Source organism: Pectinophora gossypiella, chromosome 15, assembly GCF_024362695.1.
Source record: "Pectinophora gossypiella chromosome 15, ilPecGoss1.1, whole genome shotgun sequence".
NCBI classification, from domain to species: Eukaryota; Metazoa; Arthropoda; class Insecta; order Lepidoptera; family Gelechiidae; genus Pectinophora; species Pectinophora gossypiella.
This window is the reverse complement of record NC_065418.1, coordinates 2,995,855-3,014,242: the sequence shown is the minus strand read 5'-3', so window position 1 is coordinate 3,014,242 and position 18,388 is coordinate 2,995,855.

The window sequence follows — 18,388 nt, the reverse complement described above, 5'->3', positions numbered from 1 at the left end:
CTGGTAGCAAATGAGCCCCTCTATTAAATTTTCAATTTTGATCGCGTACCTCTGGGCCACCCTGTATAGTATAATTATTATACGTTTGATTTTTTTACTCTTTAGAGATGTCAGATAACTGCTGTCAACATATCAATTGGTGGTGGTGGTGATGGTACCGCAGGTGGTATCTTAGAAATTTGATTTAAATTAACGTAGGGTAAGGTGGTGCAAGAGTGCGCAGGCGATAAGAGTGCGCATATGGCTCTGTGCAAAAACTGAAAGATATTTGCTGCTAATTTAAATCATGTTTTGAACACCTACTATGCCGGTTTACACTCCCCAAAAATAATTGCGATTGAGTGAAAACTGTGTCTCTCAGGTAAGTCCGAAGTTTTTTAATGCTTTTTATGTTAAATATCATCTATTTCAATGTGTGATTGTTTCAAAAAACAACCCACTACAAGTATTTGATTACAATTATTAAACAACCTAACCTGTCAACTTGCCGCTCGAAAGAAATAATTATAATCGCTGCGCAGAGATGGTGCTAGTAAAGTCATTACTGCGATTTGAGAAAAAATGTAAGAGTGCGCACTACGAGGGTGTGTAAGATGGCGCGTGCATACTCTTACACTACGGTGGATATTTTAGTGATTTCTAATTTTTATGCAATTTTTATTGACTTGCAGCATTACCAGAAGATAAAGGAAAACTGACCGACAAAATTGTCCACTTTCGTTATTAGAAAGAAGAAGCTCGTAAATGCGTCAATGGAGGGGAAGTAAGAGATCGGTTGCTAAATCTCTTGGAATTGCGGTATCTACTTTAAGAAAGAGGTTGCTCAGAACTTCAATTGCAATCAAATCAGGAAGATATGATCTTACATTTCCGATAGAAGTAGAACAAAAAACCAAAAAAGCCTCGATTAGATTTTAAGACGCCTAAAAAGCCTAAGAATGCTCCCAAAATAAAAAAGTGGAAATGTGGAGGGTGCGACGTAATATATAAAAAACCTATTGATGAAGACTGGATTGAGTGCTCCGGATGCAAAAACTGGTGGCATGAAAAATGTACAGCGTATACAGGCGTAGGAGCTTACATATGTGACTTTTGCGTGGACAAATAAACTGCGCACTCTTATCCGTCTCATAGCGCACTCTTACACACACCTGAGTGTAAGAGTGCGCAAATCTCATTTTGTGATTTAATTGAAATACGTCCAAAGATAATAATTATAGATGAAAATAATATATTCCAAATAATAGTCTATTAGTTACTGTATAATATTTAATAGAGTTGATTTTCCTAATTGCTTTTGTTTTATTTTTAGAACTAATTGAACTTTAAGTGCGCACTCCTGCACCACCTTACCCTATGTTTTTTTTTATGGTACTATTATCGTGTCATTAAACTACTGGTTGATTATAAGTAGGTACTAGAAATAGAAATGTTTTATTGCGACCTTGTGTTCGTACAAATTGCGGTGTTATAAAAATACAGTAGTAAGTATTATAGTATCAACATGGACCCGGTAAGGGCGCTGCAACTGGTAGAGAGGACAACATACTTAATTATTAGTCAGTAATAAAAATTTTCGACGTCGAGGTAGACCACGACGACGGTGGAGGGACGAGCTGGACGCCTTCCGGCCTCCGGCACACCTGGCGGAACGATGCCCGAGACAGGGAGGATTGGAAAGAGAAGGGGGAGGCCTTTGCCCAGCAGTGGGACATTGTATGGCTACAGAAAAAAAAAAAAGAAAAAAAAATTTTTATAATATTATTTTACTTATATTTACTAACTTAATTACAAAATAATTAATATAAAATGCACTTCTCCTGGCAATTTACAAATAAGTAAATATTATATTGTATTACAAACCCAACAGCATTCTGGGTTGCTGTGTTCAATCAATTAACCAATAAATTGTACGGTGTAACATGTAATCAATCTATTTGAAGAAGATGGATCGGACAATTTCGTAACGAATTGAGGTTCTTGTACATGAAAATAATATGTACCAACAGAATAAAGGTCGTGATTTTGGAAACAGCTGAAAATTTTCTAAAGTTATTGTTCGTGGCTGGTTTAAGATAGAAGAAATTTTTTTTATGGTTCTGACACGTAACAAGAGAGGATGAATTAGTAGATTTAGTTAAGCAAAAGATTTATGATGATGATGGATGTAAGTGGTGAAGTTGGAAGGGGAAAGCCTAGGCGATCAGATCCAATATGTCTTAAAGAAGCCTTTCTTTAAAACATATCAGGTGAGGCCAGCTACATCGCGGCGAGCATGCATGAAGTCTTCGATGAACTACTAGGTGATGAACTATCATCAAGTCAGATAGTGATCAAACCAATAAAAAAAAACCGCATTAAAATCGGATCCTCCGTTTGGGAGCTACGATGCCACAGACAGACACATACACATTTACACAGACACGTCAAACTTATAACCCCGTCGTTTTTGTGTCGGGGGTTAAAAATAAAAAGAAACAATAAAATAGATAAAATAAAACAACTAAAATTAAATTAAAAATACATATAAAAAATGTTTATAATATTATAATAAAAAAAGGTTTGATTTCGACAACAACTTCACATGCTAAGTGAAGATGTGTGTGGCTTAAGGTGGTACACGCTTACACACTCGAATTAAAATGCCTATTCGTTCTAGTTTTGAACTTTTGAAAGATTCCGAGATAGTAAGAATGGAAAATATTTTACTTTATGTATACGGGTCTTCGGAAAATAGATTTCTATTTGTAGTCCGTCGATTTACAGATTAAATTATCCGTTGTCTGCGATACGCCTTGAGGTCCGTTCAATCGAAGCGAGGGTCCCTTCGCGGACAATATGTCTAAGATTAACTCGGGGATTCAAGACAACTCGTCCATTTTACAAAACGGCGTGTGGTGTAAGGGTTGAACTTTTGTCGATTTAATCAGGGTGTTAGTGACATCGTAACGAAAACTTTGAGGGATGATTTAGGACATGATTCTGAGTAGATGTAAGGTAGAGTTTTCCGTCGCAAAAGGTTGTAACTGAAATTAATTAAAAAAAAAGAAACTAAAATTACCACGAATTTTTCGACTAGAAATGCCACTTGATATCAACTCTGAATCATGGTCTGAATCATGCCCCAAAGTTTTCGTTGCGATGTCACTAACACCCATACATACTTGTATGGCTACCTGTAAGTACTTGTACTTGGTGTTTATCATTAAACAATAATTATCCAATAGTTCTTTTTAATAAAATTATTTTTAAATATTTTATTTTTACAAATTAGGAATGCGATTTTCATCTGTGTTTTACAAGACCCGAAACATGGGCGGTCCTGATAGAGCTTCGTTTGACGTCACATTTCACAAAATAAACAAAAACTATCTATCGAGTTTTAAGTTATCATACTGTCTGACAGTTTCTTTGTTTGTTGAAATATGACGTCACTGGGCAAAATGTCACGAGACCACCCGGTTTTGCGCGAAATTTAAATTAATTGAAGAAAAATGCGTTTTGTTGTATATAAGCTCTTTCGAGAACATAAAATATTTTAAGAGGTCTTAAATAAGTAATTCTAGTTTTTAAAATATTTATCCAAAAACCGTGAAGTAGCCAATTTATTTTTAACCAAGAATAATATGTACGAATTCCTATTTGCCTATTTCCCGAAAAAAAAAACTGTAATGAAAAATTACGAAACGTTTTTATCTCGCCCCATACCCCACGGGGGCGCGTAGTCCCATGTGAGACTCTTAGCACTGACAATAGTGTATTGTACAAGATATTGCCGTTTGACTGAGGATTTCCGAGAACTATCAAGAACCGTGATATTATGGCTTTAAAGCCATTGTCAAAGCAATACTGGTGGGAAAAATCGAAGCCAATATTAAGGCTCGATGGCGTTTTATAATCTGTGTACGAAGTTTCCTTATTGTCTGGCAAAGAACGGAGATAAAGTATAAAGATATCTTGCTTTATAATGCCAACAATGAAGAGGTGGAATCCCACTTGTTCGGTAAAGTAGTGAACGTCATCCGAGGCAAATATAAAATAAGTCAAAACAATGTAAAACTTGGGTTGTGAAGCCTATACCAACCTCATCAACCCTGGCGTCAGGGTGCCGTGCCTTTCGAAGCACGGATCATCTTACTTTCGGACATCTGTAATGTCCTAACCAAACAAGAGCTCATAAAGTGGTTTTTGTGATGTCCCCACCGGAATTGGAACCCGGGACCTTCGGATCGTGAGATACGGAGCATACTCCAACAGTCTACTGCCCTGCAGGTTGATGAGTAAATCTAGAAGTGTTCGGTTCGAATCAAACCCGATGGTGTCATATTAAAAATAAAATTCTTAAATTTTGCCACATTTCAACTTTTATTTACTTTGACACACTTCCAATTTCAACTTTATCACAATGTTTACTTTAAATACTTTCTTATCAGCCCTACAGAACCATAATAAAGATATATTTTTTTAAAATTTTCGTAATTATATTTACCTATAATTTGCAGAATAAGGAAACTTAGCTTCGCGTACCCTCACGCTCGACACATTTTTATAACTCACCGCAATTTCAATATTTTCAGATTTAAATTAAATTAAAAACGAAAATAGAAAACAAAGCTCAGAAATAAAAATAAGCGTCTTTTATCTGTATTCTTTACCTTTTCATAGCTCTGAAAGTGAGCCTCCGTATATTCCATTCAATGAGGTGCACTCCCAATGAAGTGCAGAATGCGACTCGACTATATTTCAACATCAATTGCGGCCAAACTGCCTGGCTCGGCATCCAATTCTGCGTTTCTATTCATACTGTAATCCCAAGGGAGAGGCGAGCGAGAATTGGAATCGAATTGTGGCATTTCAATCGCATTGCAATGAATAGGGAGATGCGATGGAACGCAAGAAACGGGACAAAGACGCGCCCACAAAATAAACTGGAACTTGGAAGAGAATTGACTTTGAGTGTCAAAGAATATTTTATTGACTCTAGTGTAGGTAGTGTAGGTAGCTTCTTATAATTAGAGACACCTGAGGCGCGAACGTATTTAACATTTTTAACCCCCGACGCAAAAACCACGGGGTGTTATAAGTTTGCCGTGTCTGTGTGTGTGTGTAAATATGAATGTGTCTGTCTGTGGCATCGTAGCTCCCAAACAGATGATCCGATTTTAATGATTTATTTTTTGTTTTAAAGGTATATCAGTCGAGAGTGTTCTTAGCTATGTTTGGTGGAAATGAAGTGGTGTTTGGTCTTCAACGTCATCAGGTCGTTTGTTAAGTCTGATAGGAAAGTTACACGCTCAGTTTGCTTGCAAGCATATGTGGGATAAGTTATTTTTTGCTTTTTATAGGGTTTAGCATTTTTAACCTTTTGTCATAATAATTGAGTAATTTGTTTTGGTCGGGGCTTTTTCAATTTTTAATTTATTTTTTTCTACTTTATTTTGTTTCAAAATTGAATGACATCAAGTTTGTTTAAATGTTTTAAGTATCATGATGAATACAAAGATCCTAATTTAGTTCTTTTCTATTTACCAACATTACACCAGATACCGATTACGTAAACTTAAAAAAAAACTGTGTTTGTTTGGTATTTTAGTCAGCAACATTCCTTTTCATTTTCTATAGACATCAAAGAACTTTTTGAAAACAAAAAATAACCACAAAATACTTAAAAACTTAATGTGTATGTGTAAACCTAATATCCTAACCTAACCTAAAAGTACCTAACAACTAACCTAACCTAATAGTTCTTACCTATTTATTTTACACATACTATACTATAATTATATATTATTAAGTAAATAGCTTAAATAAAAGTTTGTTTCTTTTTTACTCTATAATGAATTTATAAAACAAAATAAGTTATTTATTAACGATGACAGTCCTCAGAGAGGCCTTGCATTAATAGGCAAATATCCAAAAACTAGGAAGCTTTCTACGCCTGTCTATTCAGTACTTACTCTTCATTAGTTTCGACAATGGCACTCAACAAAGGCAAGAGAGCATTCTTTGCAGAAAACGACTGGGTTCAACGAGGTGGGTACTCTGAACGTCCTTATTACGACTACCTCTTCTTTGGAACTTATTTCTTATCGCTGGATTCGCTAGGATTTTGAAGGAAATAATCTTTAGAACATTTTAATTGCATTTCATAATATCCCTACCATTATCCCGTTTTTCATAGGCTCCGCTTACCTAACCTGAAAATTTGCCAAGGTCGGTTTTTTACAGCAGGGACTGCCTGTTTCAACATTCAACCCGCGAAGGGTTTTTTTTTGACTGACTTATTGTAGATTTGCCGCAGATGGCATTAACTACTTGGCTGGACATATGGGGAGCGCTGAAGGCTCTCACCCGGTAAAACGTTTAAGACAACAGGCCTGAGGGTGCCCAGTTGGGCGCGAACCTCGGCTCAGGGCGTCGTCTGAGAGGAAAAATATTTATAAGAATTAATCGACCCTAGCGGGTCGATAGCTATAAGCGCTGATTGAGGGAAGCCGCGAAGGGAAAACCAGCCCTATACAGCTTAGGTCACATACCGAATGTGGGTTTCCTCATGATGTTTCCCTTCACCACTGAGCACGTGATAATAATTTAGAAAGAAAAGTGACATTTAGGAACAAAAACGATCATTCTGTGATACATAACCGGGTGAGAGCCCTCAGCGTTTCCCATTTGTTCGGCCAAGTAGTGAATGGCTTATACGGCAAATCTACAATTAGTGACGACTAACAATAGAGAAATAAAAGGGTGTTACACACTCAGGCTTCGGTACAAAATTTCATATAGTGACGAATACTTTCTACTACTCATCATCATCATCATCATCAGCCTTTTAACGTCCCCACTGCTGGGGCACGGGCCTTCCCTATGGATGGATAGGGAGATCGGGCCTTAAACCATCACACGGGCCCAGTGCGGATTGATGGTTATTAACGACTGCTAATGCAGCCGGGACCAACGGCTTAACGTGCCGTCCGAAGCACGGAGGAGCTCGAGATGCAAACTTTTTTTTTGTGGTCACCCATCCTATGACCGGCCTCTGCGAAAGTTGCTTAGCTTTAACAATCGCAGACCGAGCGCGTTTACCGCTGCGCCACCGAGCTCCTCACTTACTACTACTTAGTAAAAATCTAACAGATGGATTTTAATTCTTATTTACTGATTGTAGAATACGTAACTATATCGCGGCCGCGCGCCACGATACTTCTTTAAGATTAGGACGCGTCTGCAGGAATCGGGGTCATAAAAAGTCTTCATTTTGTAATTATTATTACAAAATGAAAACTTTTTAATTAATTATTGTTATTTATTGGGCGGCTGTTAGCTGAAAGTTGTTACTTCTGGCCCTTTCCACATCAAAATAGAGACAGCGAGCGTGATTTGTATCTGTTCAATCATTACACTGTGACTCCATTGTATCTCGCCTATATAACTAGGACGGTATTAACTCTAAACTTATCTGTTATCTTCATCACAATTCCAGTTAGGGCAGGGCTCAAACTTACCAACTTCTCTATTATTGTTGCTGGCAACTATGCCCTAATCGAGGGACAATGTTAAGGCGAAACGAGCGTTTTAAATTATAGACCAGAAATAATTATCTTTTGAGAGTTTATATTTTTAATGACCTAAACTCGGCGCAACGTAAGGAGTCGCGCGGCTGCGGCGCCAGTGTCGCATATTCTGCATACAATTATTATAACTTGACAATATTAGTTCCATAAAAATGACTGACTTCAGAAGTTAGTCATCATGACTAAATTCAGAAACTATAAGTGCTATGAGTTTCAAATTTTGCATAAAGGTTCCTGATTGGATGTTATTCGGGATCCCACGCGGATAGTCCCTGGCTTTGACTCCAAACAAAAAATCTGGACCCAATTGAACCGGTGTAGGACCAACCATGGAAAGTCGAACCATCACCTACATAAATGAGGCTTAAAGGAGTCTCCATACTGTGAATGTGGTCACCCGGATCAAACCCTATCTCACATAGTAATGATTTGTTTTTTGCCACTAACATAGTAAGTATATAAGTTTTTATACTGTTACTAACAATTATGGACATATTGTCTGAAATAAAGTTATTGATTTGATAGTGAACGAGTGCTCTCTACACCGGTTCCCAAGTGGCATAGCCGAGCTGCATTGTGTGACGGATGCGGCAGAGACTTGGTTAGGGAAGCTTAAGCTGAATATTATGATCCACGCAGGATATTTTATTTTTGTCTGCCATACGCAATAATATACGCGAACGAAGTCGCGGGTAACAACTAGTAATATATAAGGATATTAAAAGACAATACTTATATCTACCCCTTAAGATCGAAGAAGGTTTCCAGATGGACGGGTTATGTTGATGTTAGCCCACATTTTGGGACGAAAAGCTTTTAGATTGTATAGAGGGTAGGCTTAAAATCTGCCTTCAACATGGTCTCAAGTGAAATATTGTGTGCGTAAGATTTAGTTGGTTCCCAGAGGGGAATACGCCTATCTCTCATATTGAATTAGGTATAATTTTATGAAATAATAACCCGCCATTTTGATATGGTTCTATTGAATCACTTCTCTAACTGGCATGATTAATATAAAGCGATAAGGGCTGATTAACCACCACCGGAAGTGGAATTCTTTGCCGTTTTCTGTATTTCCGAATGCATATAACCCCGGTGCTTTCAAGGCCAGAGTGAACAGGCACCTTCTGGGCGAGCTCGCTCCATCTTAGGTCTCGTCAATGCCTTCGGGCAAGTCTGGGGCTAAGAGCAAACTCATCAAAGTAAAAAAAAAAACCGGGGTTGTTGAGGTAATCGACCCCCATAACACACACGATAGAAGGAGAGCACGTGAAGAGGAGGAGGGCTGGTAACCTGTGTGTGGACCATATGGTTTAAAGAACGCAATTTGGTCAATGTACTTATATTTTTCTAGGTCTTACTGTGCCAGCTCTAACAATCTACGCCTTATACCATAGAATAAAAAAATATGTATAGAACGGCAACCATCCGCTAAGCTATGACCTAGGTTTACTTAAATTCTCAGTCTTATTTTAGTCTTCAATCGTACGGACGTCAGACGTCACGCACACAGATGCGCATGTACGATAAGGAGCCTGTTTCATAAAATTTACAATTGTAAATTACAACGACAATTTGGTGTTCATTACGTAGCTAATTTGAAACTGCAAAATATTTGTGATCACACACTCCGCAATGTACATCAAACTGTCATTGTAATTTACAATTGGAAGTTTTATAAAACAGGCCCAAAGTCAATTTATAGTGTCTGTGTAAAACGAGGTTTTTAGTATAAAGTGTTCGGATGTACTTTCACTTTCCTTCATCCTCCACGCGCCCATCTTGCCTTACCTAATATTATTATAATTTTGTTTTAATTAAAACGTGTTTTGCTTTCCTGCACTTTAAAGTTTTTTCTTATTTATTCTGTTCGCTACAGGTAAGCTTTGCTTCGAGTTTAAAGTAAAGAGTAAAAACGAATTAATTTTTCGCTTGACTATTACAAAATAAAAATAAAAACTTAAACCGGCTTCAAAATCTTTATAATATTTTGTTGAATTCAATGTTAGAATCTAAATTGTTGTCTGTTGGATCGTAAGATAGAATTTGCTTGAATTAAATCACATAATAACGGGTTCTTACCGCGTTTAAATCAGGGATGTGAGACTCCCGATATTTCGACACTGTTGCATTATCACGGGATGACTGATGAGAACGCAGTAAGAACCCGTTATTATGTGTTTTAATTATGATAATATCCGCGTAAACTTAAAACAACATAGATTTTGCTGACTTACCGATAAATTTAAAAATTTACCGTATTTCAGACTTTTACAGTAACACAATATATATAATTATGGAACTTAAAGTTACTAGTGATAAAGCATTGTACAGAATAATACTCCAATGAATGTCAGATAATTAACAGAGCTAATTCACACAAAAGTATTTTCGCTAACCCAAATCTAAACGCTAAACCACTATATGCGAACAAAATGTGCTACGTCACAACATCAAAGTAGGCTAAAGTCAAAAAGTTCCAAACCAAAAAGTTTGTCAGTAAACTGGATTCAAAATGTCTTTCCGTCTTTCAAAAGTAAACAAATTTAGCTCAAACGTAATTTGATGAAGAGGACTCGAAACTCGGAACAACTTTGGCATAATGAGGTCTCAACACGTTTTACAGCTATGCTAATGGTTTATTAGACTTCTGATTTATTCAGGGTCTGAGAGACCCACTAAGTGCATTCCATATTTATTTGCCCATCTATGAATATTCAGCTTCATCCCCATGGGTTAGTAGACGGTTTTAAAAGCCCAAGCTCAAAGGTTATGAGTGCCCACCACGCTTTTTGCTCGTATCTTCTCTATTTATAACTTGCTCAGTATAATTATAAGAATCTTTTTAAGCTACGGCACACCCCCGACACTTCGTACAAAACATGTCGTTTACACAGACACCAGACATTGACATTATCGGACACGCGCATATGTGTGTGTGACGTCTGACGCCCACGCGATTAAAGACTAAGGTAAGACCAAATAGGGGTGAGGCAAACCTAGCCGATTTAACATTGTCGAAATCACTTTGAGGATTTGGCAAATAAGTGCTTTTAAGATATTTTCATAAGTAATTTTAATAAGGGTTCACATATTAAAGTATTAACTTTACATCGTTTATTTTGTCTATAAGTCAAAATTCGCGGCCCTCAGCATTCATATCTAATCTTCTTCTATCGTGTGGGTTTGTGAGGTGAATTACCAACCTCAGCAACTCTGGTGTCAGGCTTATTATTGAGCCGCCAAAGGCCCCTGACATGACTCATTTAACGACTACTTACTTACATCAGTAAGCAGTAACCGGGATCAACGGCTTAACGTGCCTTCCGAAGCACGGATCATCTTACTTTTTGGACAATCAGGTGATCAGCCTGTAATGTCCTAACCAAACTAGGGATTACAAAGTGATTTTTGTGATATGTCCCCACCGGGATTCGAACTCGGGACCTTCAGATCGTAAGCCCAACGCTCAACCACTGGACCACAGACGTTATGCATATGTAATTATTTTATCGGTGTAGATGACGGCTCTATTATACTTGTGTTTCCAAATGAAATGCATGAACACCTATAGATTCACGCCTTTACCCGCGATAAGGCAGCTAAATTCAAATCCGCCTATTGTTTCTATACTACTTGAAGCATGGAGAACTGTGATATTGAAGCTTGTCTAAACAACATTAACTGGCAGAGCCTTTGTCCAAGTTTGTGTCCAGCCTATCGGGTTTATAGTTTCTTGTTTCTGACTGCGAACAGGCTCGCCTCGATTGTTCGACCAACAGGTGGGATGACGTAATTGGTAAGGTAAGGTATCTGCCGACCGTAGATACACTTACCTACGTTATTCTATAGGGAAATGTTGTTAACTTATCTGTGTTGTAATAATCTTCATTATCTACCCGACTGTGGAGGGGTGTTTGATCGCTATGCATATGTCGTGGCCAGATCATAGAATTGATCATTTCATGATGTGCTCGATCATTTCATGAAATGGAATATCATTCGTTGGCCACATCATGATGTAGTTTGGCCAGATCAATGAACACAAAACGTTTAACGATATGAGCAACTAAATACATGATTACTTCATGATATGGCCAAACGTTGGCAATCATATCGTAAAATTAGTAACATTATTCACCGATAGTGTCGATTATTGTTAAAACTTGATTGATGTTATAATCGATGAATCAATGTATGATTTTCCATATCGAGTAGGTACATAATTTTGAACCTAAAATTAATCGACTATTCTCATTTTTATTACACCACACACGATATAGCCAAACGTTGATTGATAGATTATTAAAAGTTGACGTTTCAAGGATATGGTCAACTTAAGTTGGCTATTTATCATGAAAATGACCATTTCAGGAAATGGTCGAACACATCAAGAAATCTGGCCACGACACATATATGCACGTGTGTATGTGCGTCTGTTTCCGCCTAACTTCTAAACCGCTTATCAGAATTTAACAAATGAGGCGCGGAACAAGGGACTTTCCAGGCTACTTTCCCCACAAAAGCATAGATGGTGCTGTCCAAATTTTTCTTCGTTTAACAATATAATTTCATGGGCAAAACACATGTGAGTATCAGAAAAGTGTATTAGAACATAATTGTGGAAAATTTAATAAGCTTTTACTGACTTGATTTTTTCAAATTCAAATTACTAATTACAAATTGATTTATTTGTGAAACACAGGTGGAGTAGGTTTTTCTTGATATTACTTTATATTGATGTGAGAGTAATAAACATATCATCATCATCACCAGCCCAATAACGGGCACGGGCCTTCCCTATGGATGGCTACTATCACGCGGGCCCAGTGCGGATTGGTGGTTATTAACGACTGCTAATACAACCGGGACCAACGGCTTAACGTGCCTTCCGAAGCAAGGAGGAGGTCGAGATGAAAACTTTTTTTTTGTGATCACCCATCCTATGACCGGCCTTTGCGAAAGTTGCTTAACTTTTCAACAGTCGCAGGCCGAGCGCGTTTACCTCTGCGCCACCGAGCTCCTCAATAAACATAATTATATTATTTCTTGGGGATTTGACTTTTAGTACCTGTGTTAACCCTGAACACATTCCTGATAGAATCGCTTATTAGGTCCCCTCTCACACCACAACCCCTTTATTGACCGACTAGTTGTAAATTAAAAAAAAAACTAGCGTTTATCGCCAAGATTGATATAACATCGTAACATGGAAACATATAAGGGAAGACATTTGTTTTTCCACTTAGTTTTGCATGACGGACGATGCTGAAGTGAATTTCTAGGTCACTAAGTGCCAATTAGTGCTGAGTTGTCTTTTTATACCTAGTGCTACTTAAGCTAGAGATACAACTCTTAAGATATTTTTACAGGGATATTTTGTTTTCTTTTGTAATTTTCTATATCACGTTATCTTTTGACTATGTAACATCATCATCATCAGCCGTACGACGCCCACTGCTGGGCATAGGCCTCCCCCAAGGATCTCCACGACGATCGACTATGTAACATTATAAATATCAAATAAAGTAAACACTATGTTATTATGTATAATCAGGTGCTAATTTTAGCAAACACCTAATTTTATTTTAAGTTGTAAGTACCTGCCATTTCTTATCCGCTGCCAATCAGTCCTAAGTCTAAGAGTTTGCTTGCCACGGTTATCGCCTACATTACAATTCGGAGGTATTTTCTTGTTTCATACTTTTTAGAGCGCAGTTTCATGCTTTTTAGATTATTCCATAATCGAGTTTTAATTTTTAAACTTATTGTCACACTTTTTGGGCGCTCATTTTTAATCTATTATAAGTACCGTACCTTATATAAGTAACAATGTAACAATGGTGCTAGTTCCTGTACATACCATCTAACTTTATTTCCATATTTTTTTAACAGCTAAAAAAGAAAGGGACACGTAATCGACAGGCATAAAATTTATGGAACACACGTAAATTTTAGGCAGAAATCTAAAACATCACTCAAAAAAGTTACATCAGCCAATAACCCGACAGAATTAAGTCGATAGCATACGTCAAACGGCTTGCGTATCACCAAAATGCGTTTTTTAAACGCCCGAGTGACACATTTATTTGAATATTAACAGTTGTCAATCCTCAGCGGATAAGAAAATGACGGGTATAACTTAAAATAAAATTAGGTGATGTCTGCAGGCATCGGGGCCAATGGTTAGTTTTAAACAAGTATAATCTTTCATTATCTCGGCAAACTTAAAGTAAGCCCTGTACACTTATCACAAAAGTTGTTTAAGTTATTCTCGTCACGTTATAAACCGAGGACTATTAATAGAATTATCCTTTAGGGCTCAAATAAAGGTTTGACCACAGGGCGTTACAATATAACATAAATGCTTTATTGCACCAAAATAAAAAGAAAATAATTACAAAAGGACTTAACTAGGTACATGGTTAATGGCGGCTTTATCGCTTAAACCGATTTCTTCCAGACAACCATATAAGGTGAGGAAATACCAATAAATCATCATCATCATCACCAGCCCATTAACGTCCCCACTGCTGGGGCACGGGCCTTCCCTATGGATGGGTAGGGAGATCGGGCCTTAAACCATCACGCGGGCCCAGTGCGGATTGGTGGTTATTAACGACTGCTAATGCAGCCGGGACCAACGGCTTAACGTGCCTTCCGAAGCACGGAGGAGCTCGAGATGCAAACTTTTTTTTTGTGGTCACCCATCCTATGACAGGCCTTTGCGAAAGTTACTTAACTTCAACAATCGCAGATCGAGCGTGTTAACCGCTGCGCCACCGAGCTCCTTAATACATGCGCAAGAATAAATAAATACATAATAATAAATGCGTAATATATAAAGAGCCGAGACGACGAGGCACGGCCGACGGGCCGAGGCGGAGATGGCGCGACGACTTGGATGCTTTCCTGGAAGGCTGGCCGGAGGAAGCACTGGAGAGAGCCCTGGAAGAAATGGAGGGAGGCCTTTGCCCAGCAGTGGGTTTTTAGTTAGTTAGTTAGTGGCCCAGCAGTGGGACACTTTAGGCTAGATAAGATAAGATATAAAGATTTTTATTGTTCAAGATGGCGGGAGTTTAACGAGTATATCTTTTGAATGAGAAAGGTACCATATTTTTTAGTTTAGGTATCAAATAGTACTGGATAGGTATTATATCTAACATGCGATCCGCGCTTCGGAGGGCACGTTAAGGCGTTGGTCCCAGTTACTGCTTATTGATGTAAGTGAGTAATAGTTACATGAGCGGCTCAATAATAACCCTGACACCAGGGTTGATGAGGTTGATAAACCACATCACAACCCACACGATAGAAGAAGAAGAAATATTCGGTACGGTGTCACAACCTGTATAGTCGGTACATAATTATGCCTTGTGAAAGGCATTTGGCGGCTCAAGTTTAACCCTGACGCCAAAGTTGATCAGGGGGGCTAAAAAGGCCACTTAAAATTTATCTAAAAAGCCATATTGCAATTATTCATTTCCTCCGCATATAAAACTAAGTGCGCAATATCAAACATGCATACATAAACTCACGCCCATGTTCCCCGAAGGGGTGGGCAGAGCCACAAATAATCAGAAGACTATTTGCAGCCACTTTTGATACATAGTCCTAAGATAGATAATGATGAACCGTATGGTGATAGGGGATCAGCCTATCGTCCATATCATCATTGGCCTTATACGTCTGTTTCAGACGATTTGTGACGTCATTGCCTCGAAGAAATGCACTTTATTTCATGGCTGTGCAAGCCAACCCTATAGCGGCAAACACCTGGTTTGACACACTGGCGAGCAGGAGAATTAAACGCCACCAAACCGACAACAATCCACCAGTTGGAGACTTCTCCTGCAGAGTGTGCGGTAGAGTTTGCCGCTCTAGGATCGCCCATATAGATAAACAATATCAAGAAACGTCAAATAGCAATTATTGCTTATTTAGATGAATTGCTTTGATGTGGTCTTCTTAAACCCTTCTTGACAACCCACACGAGAGCTGAAAAAGTCGATTTGATCAGCAAAATAATGCGATGCGATGCTTTAAATCTCATAAGCTGCCTCTTGTGTTTTCAACATGAAATATATTATTCTCCTGTATTTAATTCATTCATCTCGTTTATTCATTTCATGTTAATCAAGTACACAGTAAAGTCACAGTAAAGCATTAGTAGAATCTTCATAACAGCGTCGCTTTATATTATATTTTGAATTAAGCCTTCCTTATTTGTTTAGGTTACGGCAAAGTTATGAAACGTTCTGAGGTAAATATAAGTATAATTATTTTAGTTACAGTTTATTTCGCCCTAAAGTTGCCAACATTCGTCACAAGGCCGCTCTTACCAGGTACAAAATTTAAGACATCAGGCCTGAGTCACCGAGGTTAGGCGTGAACATTGGTATACAACTAGCGCGAACTACGGCTAAGAGCGGCGTCTGAGAGGATGAAATTTGAAAGAATTAATCGTCTCTAATTGGCTGACATCGATAAGTGCTGAATGAGAGAAATCATCGACCACGCGGACGGGTATCGGCGGGCACTCGCGTAGAACGTGATACTACGTTTAAAATGTTATACTTAGTGCCCTTACAGACCAGCAACAATAGTGCCGATGACGTCGTCGACATGCTGCGGCGACGGCGACGGTCAACAAAGTCGACATGCCGACGGCAAACGCAAACAAAACTTGTGACGTGTCATTACGTCACTGCAGTGTAGTCAAGGATAACGCACGTATTTTGCAAGTCGAAAAGAAAATTTTACATAAGATACATAACTCCTCTGCTGGACTGGGAGTAAAGAAAAAACATAGAATGCGTTCAGCTGCCTATCTTCCTGTGCATGTCGTAAAAGGCGACAAAGGGACAGCGTCCTGTCGAACATGATGGATCATCTGTAAGAGCGTTAGGCTAATCCTATCATCATACGGTTTATTATTATCCACCTTAGGACTTTCTATCAAAAGTGGCTGCAAATAGTTTTTTGATTATTTGTAGTTCTGCCCACCCCTTCGGGGAATAAGGGCGTGAGTTTATCTATGTACGTAAGATACATGTGTATACAATCACAGTTGCTGTTGTAGTATTGCTGTATGTACCGAAATAAGTAAATAAAACACACAGTCTTATTCCAAAACGTAGATTTGCCGTAGATGGCATTAACCACTTGGCCGGACAAATGGGAAGCGCTGAAGGCTCTCACCCGGTACAAAATTTAAGACAACAGGCCTGAGGGTGCCCTGTTGGGCGCGAACCTCGTCTCAGGGCGTCGTCTGAGAGGAAGAATATTTGAAAAAAATAATTGAACCTAGTGGGTCGATAGCGATAAGCGCTGAATGAGGGAAATCGTCCACCACGCCGGCGCGGCGGGGTCTGTGTCGGGGTTCGGAAGTGTTTGGTGTCGCGAGCTGCTTGGCCGCCTCTATGGCTAGAGTAATCGAGCCGTCGGGATTGTATCCTTCAGAATGATTATGATTAGTTAAATTATTTTCTTCCGAAAATTTGTAGTTTATCGCGCACGAGGTAAAATAAGTTAAATATCGGGCGACTTTCACGGGCAACACAGACCATTAGGGAATTTAGCTGCGGTTTGGTTAAAAGCGTGTCTAAAGTTACTTTTAGCGCGTTACGTTCACGTACGCGTTATCGTAGAGGCTTACCATCATCTGTCAGATTTTGTGGTCAATAATTCTTGTGATTGCTAATTTATATTCGGACTAATCTCGAGAATCCCTGATTGGAGTCGAATTCAGTGGTTTGCCTACGTGATTCGAACCACGGATATTACGATAGCGCTAATTACACTTGCCAATCTATTCTGCCTGATGCTTCAAGGTCACCGGCTTGCCGATCAGGATCATGTAATGTAATGGCAAATTAATATGGCGTTACCATGGTAACCATGATCTCGAGCGAGTTGGTGGGGAGTAATCATGGTAACCACTATCACAGCTGATTTAAGGGCTATCACGGACAAGTCTAGACGTGCTTTTAACATGAATATCTTCTTCTCTCGTGTGGGTTGTGTCAATAACCGACTTTTTCAAACCCTCAAGGTTATTATTATTATTTGAGTTTAAAAGGACTCGAGCTATGCAGCTCGAATGGCCACTGCGACCTAGCAAGATATCATCATCATCATCAGCCCATTAACGTCCCCACTGCTGGGGCACGGACCTTCCCTACGGATGGATAGGGAGATCGGGCCTTAAACCATCACGCGGTCCCAGTGCGGACTGATGGTTATTAACGACTGCTAATGCAGCCGGGACCAATGGCTTAACGTGCCTTCCGAAGCACGGAGGAGCTCGAGATGAAAACTTTTTCTTTTTGGTCACCCATCCTATGACCGGCCTTTGCGAAAGTTGCTTAACTTTAACAATCGCAGACCGAGCGCGTTTACCGCTGCGCCACCGAGCTCCTCAAGATACATTGTGACCAAATCCCTACATTTAAAAATCCTCCTCCAGACCGATCCGATTAGATCTAGCGTCATTTTGGGAAGGTCCATGACCTCCTGGGGAACCATTATGTGGCCTCCCAGTGCTCGACTTCTACTGTGTATGAGAGCCTCACAACTCCACAGCAGGTGTAATGGCGTCTCATCCCCCTTTAAACAGAATCTGCATAAAGGGGACTCGGTCAGCTCAGGTGTCAAGGTCAAGGTATCAGGTGTTGAACGGCCAAAGACCCCTGACATGGCTCATGTAACGACTACGTACTCATTAGACAAATAGTGGCCAGGACCGATTACTAAACGTGCCCTCTTAAGCACGGATCATCTCACTTTCAGAAAAAATGAATATTAAAGAATGC